Genomic DNA, 14,079 nt, shown 5'->3' on the forward strand with positions numbered 1-14,079 from the left:
CGACAAGTTAGCCAGGTATTTGTTCCGCCCGCTGTAACAGCGTGCCTGGGAACTACAGGGAGGGGCGGGGCAGGGCAAGGCTAAAAAACAGGCGAGAAAGCAGAGGGGGTCTGGCGTTGTCTGGCCTGCGGGTCCGTAGTGATTTGCTGGTGAATAGAAAATACACTGAGTGCTTGCTTCGGCAGCACATATACTAAAATTGGAACGACACAGAGAAGATTAGCATGGTCCCTGCGCAAGGATGACACACAAATTCGTGAAGCGTTCCATATTAAAAAAAAAAGAAGAAGAAGAGGTTTGATCCCCTGCACCACCATCAACTAGACCTGAGTAAGTGCTCTGGTAAAATTAATAAATAGAGGAATACCAAAGGAGACCACCCGGGACTGAAACAAGACAGGACTAGAATGACCACAGGAACCCACTAAATCACGGGTGAGTACAAACATGTGTGGCTGGTGACAGAGAGGAGAGAGGGGCCTAAGGAGAGATTAAGTGACTACTAACAGTTCAGCAGTTTATCAGTTGAGACACCACCTCCAGTCTGCTCCACCAATAAGGGGACAGCTTAAGGGAGGAGAGGACTCCCCAAAGACTCAACAAGTGCAACTCTGAGTCTTCATTGCTACAACCCTCAGAATCTGGAGCAGCGACAGGGAGGGTCACCAGGGGACAGAGATCTAACCAGGAAACTCAGGAGAAGACCTATACCTCGGTGGCATAATTTCTTCTTCTAGCGTTTGCCCGGTGGCATAGCTGAGGGGCTATGAAAGTCTCTTTGCATAACCACTTGATTATCTCTGCCACACCCTGCTTTATCTCTTGGTCAAGAGTCAGTGATTAAGCTAAGAAGCCTATTGATAGTTTAAAAACCCTCAGGCTCCCATAGCCTAAAGGGAAGAAAAAAAAAAAGAGGCTTTTAAACCACTGAGCTCCAACTCAGGGATTGAAATAACTGTTAACTTCCACCACTGTGAACCCTTTAATTAACTTACTTAGACACAAGTCAATCCAGGCAATAGTGATCAATAATTTGAAAAGTTCTGATAAAGGGAACTCATAACATAATATATAAAATGGTTAAAACAACAAGAAAAAATATTGGAGAATCGAATCAGGACAAGAGTCCAGCTAAAAGTCCTCCAGAGGCTGAAGCACAAAATAACGAGTTCAACATCCAAACATTACCTAAGGAAATTATAACAGGAGTGAGTAAAGAATCTGAAAAAATTGTAATCAGAAATGCAGGAACAACAAATGAGAATATGGAAGAAAATACTAATTATCTCATGGTTATTAGAGAGCTGAAAGCTAAAATTGCTGAGCTAAGAATACAACTAGCTGAACAAGCTAAAACAGTATCAGAGCAGGGCAACAAAATAGATGAACTCCAGAAAACAATAGAGGGCAGAGAGAATAGAATCTATGAGGCTGAAGACAGAATTAGCAAGATTGAGGATGAATTAGAGACAACTAAAAAAGAAGTAAGAGATCTCAAAAAGAGATTAAGAGTTGCTGAAAACAACAACAGAGTCTTATGGGATGACTTCAAAAGAAACAATATACGCATTATTGGCATACCAGAGGAAGAAAGAGAAGGAGAGGAAGAAAGCATTTTCCAGGCCATAATAGCTGAAAATTTCTCTAATCTAGACAACATCAAAGACATAAAGATTCAAGAAGCCCAGAGGGTCCCAAACAGAATTAACCCAGACCTAAAGACACCAAGACATATCATACTTAGAATGGAAATGAATAAGGATAAAGAAAGGATGCTGAAGGCTGCAAGAGAAAAACAGAGTCACCTACAAAGGAAAACCCATAAGATTAGCAGCAGACGTCTCCATACAAACACTACAGGCCAGAAGAGAATGGCAAGATATCTATCAAGTGCTCAATGAGAAAGGCTTTCAGCCAAGAATACTATCTCCTGCTAGACTGTCATTCAGACTAGATGGAGGCATCAAAACCTTCTCAGACAAGCAACAGTTGAAGGAATCAACCATCACCAAGCCTGCCCTGAAAGAAGTTCTGAAAGGTCTCCTTTAAAAAACCAGACCACCACAAATAGGACATATATCAAAACACTCTAAAACTCGACAAGAATGGCATTAAAATATCATCAATCTTTGATATCAATAAATGTCAATGGCCTGAATTCACCTATTAAAAGACACAGAGTAGGAAGACGGATCAGAAAACACAACCCAACAATATGCTGTCTACAGGAAACCCACCTAACACAAAAAGACAAACACAGACTTAAAGTGAAAGGATGGAAAACTATCATACAAACCAATGGCCCACAAAAAAGGGCAGGAACAGCTATTCTCATATCTGACATGATAGACTTTAAAGTAGATAAGATTAAAAAAGATAGGAATGGACACTACTTAATGCTCAGAGGATCAGTCAATCAAGAGAACTTAACAATTATTAACATCTATGCACCCAATGAGAAGCCATCTAAATACATCAAACTTCTACTGAAAGAGCTACAGCAATATATTAGCAGTAACACAATCATAGTAGGGGAATTCAATACCCCACTCTCTCAACTTGACAGATTATCCAGGCAGAAAATCAATAAAGACATAAGGGAGCTAAATGAAGAGATAGATAAACTAGAACTATTGGACATTTTCAGAGTCATTCATCCCAAGAAACTGGAATACACATTTTACTCAAATACACATGGGTCATTCTCAAGGATAGACCAAATGTTAGGCCACAAAGACAGCATCAGCCAATTCAAGAGCATTGAAATCATCCCAAGCATCTTCTCAGACCACAGTGGAATTAAACTAACACTTAACAATCAACAAAAGATTAGTAACAGTCTCAAAATGTGGAAGCTCAACAGTACACTTCTTAACAACTTCTGGGTCAAAGAGGAAATCAAGGAAGAAATCAAAATGTTTCTAGAGTTCAATGAAAATGAAGACACAAGCTATCAAAATATTTGGGACACAGCTAAAGCAGTCCTAAGAGGGAAGTTCATAGCTATACAAGCACACATTAGGAAACAAGAAAAAGCACAAATAACAGCCTGATTGCACATCTTAAAGACCTAGAAGAAGAAGAACAAAGGAACAATAAAGCAACCAGAATGACAGAAATCACTAAAGTTAGGGCAGAAATAAATAACATTGAGAATAAGAAAACCATACAAAAGATCAACGAAAGTAAATGTTGGTTCTTTGAAAGAGTAAACAAAATCAACAAACCTCTAGCCAGACTCACAAAACAAAAAGGGAGAAGACCCAAATAAATCAGATAGTAAATGAAAGAGGAGATATCACAACAGACACTGCAGAAATTCAACATATCATGTGAGGCTTCTATGAACAACTATATGCCACCAAGCTAGAGAACCTTGAAGAAATGGACGATTTACTAGACACCTACCAACTTCCAAAACTAAGTAAAGAGGAAGTGGATAACATGAACAGGCCCATCACAGCTAATGAAATTGAAACAGTTATCAAAAATCTCCCCCAAAATAAAAGTCCTGGACCAGATGGTTTTACAAATGAATTCTACAAAACCTTCAAAGAAGAACTAATACCGCAACTTTTAAAAGTCTTCCAGAAGATTGAAGTCACTGGAATACTCCCTGTCAGCTTCTATAAAGCCAACATCACTCTGATACCAAAAGCATACAGGGACACAACCAAAAAAGAAAACTACAGACCAATATCTCTGATGAACATAGATGCGAAAATATTGAACAAAATTCTAGCCAACCGGATACAGCAGTATATCAAAAAGATTGTCCATCATGACCAAGTGGGGTTTATCCCAGGCATGCAAGGTTGGTTTAATATACGTAAATCAATCAACGTGATCCACCACATCAAAAGCAAGACCAAAAACCACATGGTCATATCAATAGATGCAGAGAAAGCCTTTGACAAAATACAACATCCCTTTATGATCAAAACACTACAAAAAATGGGAATAGGTGGAAAATTCCTGAAGATAGTGGAGTCTATATATAGCAAACCTACAGCCAACATCATACTCAATGGTGAAAAACTGGAAGCATTTCCACTGAGATCAGGTACTAGACAGGGCTGCCCACTATCACCATTACTATTCAACATAGTGTTGGAAGTTCTTGCCATAGCAATCAGGCAGGAGCAAGGAATTCAAGGGATACAGATTGGAAGAGAAGAAGTCAAATTCTCCTTATTTGCAGATGACATGATAGTATACATGGAAAAATCTAAGGAATCCAGCAAGAAGCTTTTGGAAATCATCAGGCAATACAGTAAGGTGTCAGGCTACAAAATTAACATTCAAAAGTCAGTGGCATTCCTCTATGCAAATACTAAGTTAGAAGAAATTGAAATCCAGAAAACAATTCCTTTTACTATAGCAACAAAAACAATAAAATATCTAGGAGTAAACCTAACGAAGGAAGTGAAAGACTTGTATACTGAAAATTATGAGTCACTACTCAAAGAAATTGAAAAAGACACAAAGAAGTGGAAAGGTATTCCATGCTCATGGGTTGGAAGAATTAACATCATCAAAATGAATATATTACCCAGAGCCATCTACAAATTTAATGCTATTCCCATCAAGATCCCAAGCACATTTTTTAGGAGAATAGAAAAAATGCTACAAATGTTTATCTGGAACCAGAAAAGACCTAGAATTGCCAAAACAATCTTGAGAAAAAAGAACAGAACCGGAGGCATCACACTCCCAGATTTCAAACTGTATTATAGGGCCATTGTCATCAGAACTGCTTGGTCCTGGAACATGAATAGACACACTGACCAGTGAAATAGAATTGAGAGCCCAGAAATGAGGCCCCACACGTATGGACATCTAATCTTTGACAAAGGGGCCCAGACTATTAAATGGGGAAAGCAGAGTCTCTTCAACAAATGGTGTTGGAAACAATGGGTTGAAACATGCAGAAGAATGAAACCACTGTATTTCACCAAATACAAAAGTAAATTCCAAGTGGATCAAGGACTTGGATGTTAGACTACAAAGTATCAAATACTTAGAGGAAAATATTGGCAGAACTCTTTTCCGCATAAATTTTAAAGACATCTTCAGTGAAACGAATCCAATTACAAAGAAGACTAAGGCAAGTATAAACCTATGGGACTACATCAAATTAAAAAGCTTCTTCAGGGAGTCGGGCTGTAGCGCAGCGGGTTAAGCGCAGGTGGTGCAAAGCACAAGGACCGGCATAAGGATCCTGGTTCGAACCCCAGCTCCCCACCTGCAGGGGAGTCGCTTCACAAGCGGTGAAGCAGGTCTGCAGGTGTCTATCTTTCTCTCCTCCTCTCTGTCTTCCCCTCCTCTCTCCATTTCTCTCTGTCCTATCCAACAACGACGGCAGTAACAATAATAACTACAACAATAAAACAACAAGGGCAACAAAAAGGAATAAATAAATAAAATAAAATATTTTTTTAAAAAAGCTTCTTCACAGCAAAAGAAACCACTACCCTAACCAAGAAACCCCTCACAGAATGGGAGAAGATCTTTATATGCCATACATCAGATAAGAGTTTAATAACCAACATATATAAAGAGCTTGCCAGACTCAACAACAAGACAACAAATAACCCCATCCAAAAATGGGGGGAGGACTTGGACAGAATATTCACCACAGAAGAGATCCAAAAGGCTGAGAAACACATGAAAAAATGCTCCAAGTCTCTGATTGTCAGAGAAATGCAAATAAAGACAACAATGAGATATCACTTCACTCTTGTGAGAATGTCATACATCAGAAAAGGTAACAGCAGCAAATGCTGGAGAGGGTGTGGGGTCAAAGGAACCCTCCTGCACTGCTGGTGGGAATGTCAATTGGTCCAACCTCTGTGGAGAACAGTCTGGAGAACTCTCAGAAGGCTAGAAATGAACCTACCTTATGACCCTGCAATTCCTCTCCTGGGGATATATCCTAAGGAACCTAACACATCCATCCAAAAAGATCTGTGTACACTTATGTTCTTGGCAGCATAATTTGTAATAGCCAAAACCTGGAAGCAACCCAGGTGTCCAACAACAGATGAGTGGCTGAGCAAGTTGTGGTATATATACACAATGGAATACTACTCAGCTATAAAAAATGGTGACTTCACTGTTTTCAGCCGATCTTGGATGGACCTTGAAAAAATGATGTTGAGTGAAATAAGTCAGAAACAGAAGGATGAATATGGGATGATCTCACTCACAGGCAGAAGTTGAAAAACAAGATCAGAAAAGAAAACAGAAGTAGAACCTGAAATGGAATTGACATATTGCACCAAAGTAAAAGACTCTGGGGTGGGTGGGTGGGGAGAATACAGGTCCATTAAGGATGATAAATGACATAGTGGGGGGTTTATTGTTAAATGGGAAACTGGGGAATGTTATGCATGTACAAACTATTGTATTTACTGTTGAATGTAAAACATTAATTTCCCAATAAAGAAATAAATTATAAAAAAAATAATAATTAAAAAAAAGAAAAAATACACTGAACGGCCTGGGAGGAAGCCCAATGGGTAAAGCACTGGAATTTCAAGCAGCAGGCCCTGAGTTTAATCCCCAGCATTGCATCGTATGTTATGCTCCACGCCCTTTAGTAAAAGAGAACGTCCTGTGACCTTCAGAAGTATTGATGATAGATGGAGGCAGGGGAGGCAGGAGGACTCCCTCGATTAAAAGGTGTTAAATATAACAGCAAGGTGGAGACCCGGCTTGGATTCTACTTGAAGATTTAAATTTTTTCCACCAGGGTTATTGTTGGGGTTCAGTGCCTGAATGAGGACTCCATTGTTCCTAGCAAGTTTTTTTTTTTTTTTTAATTTTCCTGGATGTGATTATGCAGAAGCATGTCTTTTTTTTTTTTCTCTCCAGGATGGCTGCACTATGAATCCACCATCCGGGCAGTCATTTTTTCCATTTTATTGGATAGGACAGAAATTGAGATGGGAGGGGAGATAGAGCAGGAGAGAGAAAGCTAGACACCTGCAGACCTGCTGCCCTACTTGTGCCCTACTCCCTGCAGGTGGGGAGCAAGCACTCAAACCCAGATTCTCCTGTGGGTCCTTGGTGCTTCGTACTATGTACACTTAACCGGGTGCGCCACCACCCAGCCCCCTATGTCTTTTATTACTATTATTACTATTACATATGAGAGAGAGTTTCATATGCAACATAGAGAACAGAGAGAAGCAAGAGCATTACTATGGTACATGGAGTACCAGGGACTGAACAGGCAACTCCAGACTTGCAAGTCTCACTTGCTTTGCCATGTAGATGACCCAGGTTCCAGCCTCCACACACTTGTGTGGGGGGGCGTGGAGGGTATAGGCATCAGTGCTGTGGTTCTCTCTGTCTCTCTCTGTCTGAAGTCAGCCTGGAATGTGAAGACAAAACAAAACAAAAAAGAATACTCAGGGATGAGTGGTGGCACAGTTACTAGAGTATATTTTACAATGATAAAAAATTGGTTTCAAGCCCCCAGACCCCACCTGCATGGGGAAACTTCACAAGTGGTGGAAAGTACTGCAGATGTCTCTCCTTTCCATCTGTGTGTGTGTGTGTGTGTGTGTGTGTGTGAGTGTGTGTGTGTGTATTTCACTCTCCCATCTCTTATCCTCTATCTAGAGGGGAGAAAATAGCTGTTAGGAATGGTGGAGCTGTACAGGCATCAAGTCCCAGAGGTAATCCTCTGGGAATTGTGGCAAAAATACTAATAAACTGTTAAGGTGATACATTTTATATTACATACATTTTACCGCAACTAAAAAAAGACTACACATAATGGAACAAAGTAATTTGTATCTCCCTCTGTCTCTTTCTAGCTGAAAATTTGACCCAGAGCAGTGAAATCCTGCATGTGTGTGCCTAAGACACACACACACACACACACAAACACACACACACACACACACACACACACACACACACACACACACACACACACACACACGGCCATTCCATCTTTTTAGCTGCCAAAGTCACAAATGTCAGCATTCCCCTGGATAGAGGTGCTCTTGCTGATAAGTCCTGTCTGCCACAGGTTTTACAATGGCGTCTTCACTGCTCTCCCTCGACTGGTGGCTTGCTCCTCTTGAAGTCCTTTAGCTCCATATCATCTACACCCAAGTCTGATGGCAGCCCTCCTCTACACACATTTTATTTATTTATTACACACATCTTTTTTTTTAAAAAAGATTTTATTTAGTGATTGATGAGAAAGATAGGAGAGAGAGAAAGAACCAGACATCACCCTGGTACATGTGCTGCTGGGGATCGAACTCAAGACCTCATGCTTTAAGAGTCCATTGCTTTTTATCCATTGCGCCACTTCCCAGACCACTACACACATCTTCTAGTTACAACTCTCTTGAAGTAAGAACCCCTTTCACTGGGTAGAGGGTAGATAGCATAATGGAAATGCAAACAGACTCTCATGCCTGAGGCTCCAAAGTCCCAGGTTCAATCCCCCACACTACCATAAGCTGAACAGTGCTCTGGTTAAAAATAAATAAATAGTGGTCCAGGAGGTGGCGCAGTGGTAAAGCTTTAGACTCTCAAGCATGAAGTTTCGAGTTTGATCCCCAGCAGCACATGTGCCAGAGTGATGTCTGGTTCTTTCTCTCTCCTGTCTTTCTCATAAATAAAGAAAATCTTTTAAAAATAAATAAATAAATATAAAAAAATTAAAGAACCCCTTTCACTGAGGTCAGGTGGTGGCACACTTGGTTAAGTGCACACATTACAGTGTGCAAGGACCCAGGTTCAAGTCCCTGGTCCCCCCCTGCAGGGGGAAAACTGCATGAGTGGTGAAGTAGGGCTGCAGGTGCCTCTCTGTATCTCTCCTCTATCTCTTCCTCCCCTCTCAAATTTCCCTCTGTCTATAATAATATATAAATGAATAAATAAATAAACATTTAAAAAAAGAACCCCAGGGGTTGGGTGGTAGTGCAGTGGGTTAAGCGCAAGGACCAGTGTAAGGATCCTGGTTTGATCCCTCAGCTCCCCACCTGCAAGGGAGTCGCTTCACAGGTGATGAAGCAGGTCTCCAGATGTATATCTCTCCCCCTCTCTGTTATCCCCTCTTCTTTCCATTTCTCTGTGTCCTATCCAACAATGACGACATCAGCAACAACAACAATAATAACTACAACAACAATAAAAAACAACAAGGGCAACAAAAGAGAAAATAAATAATAATAATAATAATAAGTTAGAAAAAAACCAAAAACCTGTGGTATGGGAGGTGGTGCAGTGGAAAAAGCACTGGACTCTCAAGCATGAGGTCCTGAGTTCAATCCCCGGCAGCACATGTACCAGGGTGGTGCCTGGTTCTTTCTCCTATGTTTTCCATTAATAAATAAATAAAATCTTTAATAATAATAAAAAAACTTTTCCTTTCCTCTGCCTCTCCCTCCCCCCCTTTTTTTGTTTGCCATCAGGTTTATCTCTGGGATTCATGTTCTCAGAGGATTTTAAGGTAAAAGGTAAGAGAAAGGGAGAGGAGAACTACTTCAACACTGCTCTACCACTGGTGAAGCTGAAGCTTTTCTCCCTGCAGGTGTTCTCATGTAAAGGCTGAAGATTTAAACTCAAGTCATATTCCCCCTCTCCCAATTTTTTAAACATTAGTTAACCTTATAGGGTAGAAAGAAATTGAGAGGGAAGAGAGATGGAGTGGGAGAGAGACAGAGACACCTGCTGCACTACTTCATTGCTTGTGAATCTTTCTCCCTGTAGGTGGGGACTAGGATTTTGAACCCAGGTACTTGCACATGGTAACATGTAAACTTAACTAGTTGCTACCACCCACCCCATCCCCTTAAGATTTATCTATGAATATGAGAGGAGCAGAGAAAGTAAGAGAAAGAGAACCAGAGCATTGCTCTGGCACATGTTATGCTGGGGGTCGAACTCTGGACTTTATGCTTTTAAGTCCAAAGCAATAGCCACTGGGCCATCTTCCAAGCCACAACTCGAGTCCTCTTACATGGTAACATGCACACTCTACTGGGTGAGCCACCTTTCACCCTTTGGGACAGATCTTTATGACAATAAGCAGCAAGGTCCCCAATCTCCTTGGCACCTCTGCCCTCCCTCATTTTCTCTTCTTACTCTGGCACCAGTGGTCCATTCCCCAGGACCTCTGTGCTGTGTTCCCTCTGCTGAAACATTGCTTACTCTAGGACATTGTTTTCTGCTAATATCACATCCCATCTTAGATGAATTTTGCAGAGCACAGCCTTAATCACTGCTCTGAGTCACTTTTTTTTTTATTCAGAGAAACAAGAGAGGAAAAATACCACACCACTTCCTCCAGTGCCATAGCACCTTCTCTGTGGTGCCAGGGTTTAAACCCAGCTGGTGCACATTTCAAGGCATCTACCACTATGTGGTGAGCTTTCTCTCTAAATCCATGTGAGTTATGTCTGCTGTTAGCTCTCTCCAAGAGAACATTGGCCATTCTTGTTTTGTTTTTCACTGTTTAGCTTTGGTGTATGCACATGGTGCTGGGGATTGAACCTGGGACCTGGGAGCTTCAAACATGAGAGTCTGTAGGTATAACAACTATGTTATCTCCCCAGCCCTCTTGGCTCTTTTGTTATGTACAAATGCATCCCAAGAGCATAGAACAGCAGCTAGTATAAAGTGCTCAAGAGTATTTGCTCAGTGAATGAAAGTCCTAATGGACTTGTGCACAGACCATGAAAGAAACAGATGCAGCCTTTCTTTCTTTCCTTCCTTCCTTCCCTTTCTTTTTGCCACCAGGGTTATTGCTGGCACTCAGTGCCTGCACAACTCCACTGCTCCTGACATATATATATATATTCTTTTAGAGGGTGAGAAGTGGAGAGACAGGAAAAGAGAACAAAAGAGGAGAGGTACCACTCTACCACTCATGGAGTTCCCACTCCACCCCCCACCAAGTGCTCCCATGTGGTGGTTTGGGGCTCTAACCCAGGTTACCTGGGTCCTTGCACATGATGTTTGCACTCTACCACGTAAGCCAGATCCTCCCTTCTCCACTCTAAGCATTTATTTAATTTATTTATTTATGTATTTATTTTCTCACATCTGTGAAGCACTACTCGGTGATGGTGCTGTGGATTGAATCTGGAACTCCAGATTTTCAAGCATGAATTTTTTTTCTTTCTTTCTTTTTCTTTTCTTTTCTTTTTTTTGCACAGAATCGTTATGCACCCTTGAAAGCTGATATTAATTTCTGCTTGTTGGTTTCTCACTTCACTGAGTATACACATTCTGTTATATGGGTAACTTAAAAACAAGCTAAAGGGCAGTGAATATAGAGTATTGACCTCTCAAGTATGAGGTCCATGGGTTTGATCCCCAGCAATGTACCAGTGATGCTCTGCTTCTCTCATTGAAACCTTTTTTTTTTTTGCCTATAGGAATGAGTCCCAGCTTCCTGAGCAAGGAAACAGGTTTATTTCTGCTTCACTTGCAACCTCTGGAATGAGAGGTTATTTATTTTTCCCTTTTGTTGCCTTTGTTTTTTATTGTTATTGTAGTTATTGTTGTTGTTATTAATGTCGTTGTTGTTAGATAGGACAGAGAGAAATGGAGGAGAGGAGGGGAAGACAGAGAAGGGGAAAGATAGACACCTGCAGACCTGCTTCACCACCTGTGAAGCAACTCCCCTGCAAGTGGGGAGCCAGGGGCTCGAACTGGGATCCTTAACCGATCCCCACACTTTGCGCCACGTGCGCTTAACCCGCTGTGCTACCGCCTGACTGCCTCCTGAAGAATTTTTAATGTGCAGCATGTTCTCAGGAGCTTCTCTAGGAATCCTCCAACAATGCTTTGGTGCAGGTGGAAGAGGTGTCTTGCTTCACCTTACAGGTGAGGAGATCTGGTCAGTTTTTAGTGAGTGAACAGGAAGTCATATCAGGATTAAGAACAGAGGTAGGAGAATCTGTGTAATGTCTACTTCCACCCCACCACACACATACCACACAACCCCTTGCCAGTGACTTTGCTGGTGGTGTCTTCAGCTATAGGAGAACAGCATCATATGCCATCTTAGGAGAAAAAAGTTGGCTATCATTGTTTAAACCACGTAAGATGACAGTCAGCAGCAAGGGAAGTGATGCAAAGGACTTTCAAGCATGAGCTCCTGAGTTCAATCCTCTGCTTCTCACAAATAAACCTTTAAGAAAAATGACCAGATGATACTCTGCACACACAGGGGGACTTGACCCTGATGCTGGTGTGAGTTTCCTGTGCATTCAGTCTGCTTAAAGCTTCAAATTTGTCAAAGTTCTAAACAGTTCTAGAAATTCAGATGGTGACTCCAGCTGTGCTCCCTGGCAGTGCCCAGGGAGGTAGTGTTTGAAACCAACACTGGAGTGAGAGCCAGTGAGTGCAGGCAGCAGTCAGGGTAGCTTCTCACGGTCAAGTGCAATGGATTGGGTGAAGATCTTCAGTCACAGGGTGTAGGAACACCAAGGGCAGAGCAGCTGCCCACACCTGGGACTGCAGTGGTGGTGGTGGGGCTCAGCATGTTCTCCAAGGACCAGGCCTGGCATGGAGGTGGCCTGAAGCCTGTGCCTGTCCACACCACTGGTGCCAGCAGCACCAGTCTGTGAAGCAGTTGGTAAAGTGTTTTATTTCCTTTTTGCCATCAGGATAATCACTGGGGCTTGATGATTACACAACTCCACTGCTCCCAGAGTTCTTCCCCCACCACCTCCTTTGATAGATACCTGAAGTATTATGCATAAAATGTCCCCCTATGTGGCTCAGGAGGTGGCACAGTGGATAAAGCACTGACTCTCAAGCATGAAGACCTGAGTTTAATCCCTGGCAGCATATGTATCAGAGTGATGTCTGGTTCTTTCTCTCTTCCTTTCTCATGAATAAATAAAATAAAGTTCCCCTCTGCAGGTAAAGACCAGGGACTTGAATCTGAGTCCTCAAGCATGGTAATTTGGGCACTCTACCAGATGTGCCACCACCTAGCCCTGTGTATTTTTATTTTTTTATTTATTCCCTTTTTGTTGCCCTTATTGTTGTAGTTATTCTTGTTGTTGTTGTTGGATAGGACAGAGAGAAATGGAGAGAGGAGGGGAAGACAGAGAGGAGGAAAGACAGACACCTGCAGACCTGCTTCACTGCTTGTGAAGTGACTCTCCCTGCAGGTGGGAGTGACTGTGTATTTTTAACTGTGCCAGAAAATGAACCAAGGGCCCCTTTTTGTGATACCGGTGAGCAGTCTCCTTGGCCCAATTTTAATCTATATTTGGGGGAGGGGAGCAGGAGAGAAAAGGGATGAGACAGAGAAGGAAAGATACCTATGTACCATGTCACTATCCCAAGTTCCACTGGTGCCAGGGTCTCTCATGCACCATAAAGATGCACTGTACCCACTAAGCTATCTTCTGACCCATGTGATTCTAAAAAAGATTTAATCTATTTTTTATTTTTAGAGAGACAAAGGATTCTATTTTTTGCTTCCAGGATTATTGCTGGGGCTCGGTGCCTGCACTACAAATCCATTGCTCCTGCAGGCTATTTTTCCCATTTTGTTGCCCATGTTGTTGTGCTTGTAGTAGTTGTTATTGTTGTCATAGCTGTTATTATTGGATAGGACAGAGAGAAATGGAGAGAGGAGGGGAAGACAGAGAGGAGGAAAGATAGATACCTGCAGACCTGCTTCACCGCTTGCAAAGCGACCTCCTGCAGGTGGGGATCCGGGGGCTAGAATCGGGATCCTTACGACGGCCTTTGCGTTTTGAGCCATAAGCGCTTAACCCGCATTAACACTCAACTCTTAGAAGCTTCTTTTCAATAGTGTGGGCTGGGCTAGAACCTGAATTGCACACATAGCAAAGCAGCTCTCTATCCAAGTGAGCTATTTTGCAGGGCTTGATTTTAATGGCAGAGATAGAGAACCAGAGCTTCACTGTGGCATGTGATGTTGGGGATCAAACGCAAGACCTCATGCTTGAGAGCCCACATGCTTGAGAGTTCAGTGTTCTATCCCCCAGGCTGCTTCCCTCCACACATCCCTTTCCTGGTCACCCCAATGCAACAGATTTTATTTAGAAAGGAACAAAC

The 14,079-nt window shown here is 42.0% G+C and overlaps 1 non-coding gene across 1 annotated transcript; it reads left to right on the forward strand.

The window, feature by feature from the left end:
- Window positions 1–169: 169 nt before the first annotated feature.
- LOC132542219 (U6 spliceosomal RNA) lies at window positions 170–276 on the forward strand. The gene has a single exon (XR_009553325.1). It is a non-coding gene; the product is annotated as a U6 spliceosomal RNA (small nuclear RNA).
- Window positions 277–14,079: the final 13,803 nt, after the last annotated feature.

The sequence above is a fragment of the Erinaceus europaeus genome, chromosome 12 (assembly GCF_950295315.1).
Source record: "Erinaceus europaeus chromosome 12, mEriEur2.1, whole genome shotgun sequence".
Lineage (NCBI taxonomy): Eukaryota > Metazoa > Chordata > Mammalia > Eulipotyphla > Erinaceidae > Erinaceus > Erinaceus europaeus.